This window comes from Condylura cristata, unplaced genomic scaffold, assembly GCF_000260355.1.
Source record: "Condylura cristata isolate star-nosed mole 26May11 unplaced genomic scaffold, ConCri1.0 scaffold00006, whole genome shotgun sequence".
Classification (NCBI taxonomy): Eukaryota; Metazoa; Chordata; class Mammalia; order Eulipotyphla; family Talpidae; genus Condylura; species Condylura cristata.
This window is the reverse complement of record NW_004567107.1, coordinates 1,203,384-1,204,471: the sequence shown is the minus strand read 5'-3', so window position 1 is coordinate 1,204,471 and position 1,088 is coordinate 1,203,384. Positions and strand designations below refer to the sequence as shown.

At 66.7% G+C, this 1,088-nt stretch overlaps 1 protein-coding gene across 1 annotated transcript in view; it reads left to right on the top strand.

Moving 5' to 3' along the window:
• WDR5 (WD repeat domain 5) overlaps positions 1-1,088 on the top strand; it is a 54,560-nt gene that overhangs the window by 9,632 nt on the left and 43,840 nt on the right. The window lies entirely within an intron of this gene.

Below are 1,088 nucleotides of genomic sequence, written 5' to 3'. Positions count from 1 at the left end.
GCCGTCGCGGGGAGCCCTGGTCCACGTGTGTTCAGAGTCAAAAGTTTTTAATTTTTTATTACAAAGGGTGAATGAAGCTCAATCTATCACGAGTGGTGTTTTCTTCAGTAGTGTCCTGTACCTTTTGCACGTCACCACCGGCGGGCAGTGCCCGGCTCCGGCCAGCCGGCCCGCGGCCCCGTCGTGCTCTCGAGTCTCTGGAGGCCGTGTGCCCGCGACAAGCGGCGGGCCGGGGTGCAGCCGAGCTGGGCCTGACGCGGGCGGACCCCCCCTCTCAGAAGTGTCCTGCCGGGGTCTCGGCACCAGGAGGGAGGATGGCCGGGCTCTGAGGACCCGGAGGCCTGCTGGGGTTGCCCGCTCAGCCAGGGGGCTGTCCCCGCAGGGTGGGTGCTGCCCACTCACTGCCCCATCACCTGTGCCCTGGGCAGCCTGGCACCTTGGGGCTCAGCTGGGCGCAGGCCTCTGCCAGCGGTCACAGTGCTGGGGCTCCCGTCGGGTGGGGGTGGGGCAGCCGCGGTGGGGGGGCCTGGGCAGGTGAGTGGCTGCCCCCAGGGGGGGGGGGGGGGCAGGTGAGTGGCTGCCCCCAGGGGGGGGGTTTCAGGTCACCCCTGGAGTCTGCGGGCCGGGGGTCGGGCTTCTCTGGGGCCAGGCACGGATTGGTGAGTGGGCACCCAGGTGCCGCCTTGAGCCGGGGCCAGCAAAGGCGGCCTCTGGGGAAGCGCCCGTCTCCTGCCCGCCCCGGCCTCCGCGGTGCGGGTCTTGGTACGAGGCTGCAGTTCCAGGTGGGCGGGAGCTGGGGTCCCTGGTGGGATCCTGCTTGGCATGTGGGCGCAGCCGGCCCCGGGGCGGCCTCTGCCCAGCACTGTGTCCGGAATACAGTTTATTTTTTCTATATTTGAATTCTCTGTTGTAGATTTATGTAAAAACATTCTCTTTTTGAAAATAAAGGTTTTCATGTCTTGTAATTTTACCCCATGAGTGTACCTTACTGGCGGCTGGCCCGGGCTCTGGTGCCCCCGTGCCCCCACGTGCGGCGCGGGTGCCAGGCGTCCGCGCAGCCCACCCCAGGGAGGACCCGCTGTGAGACG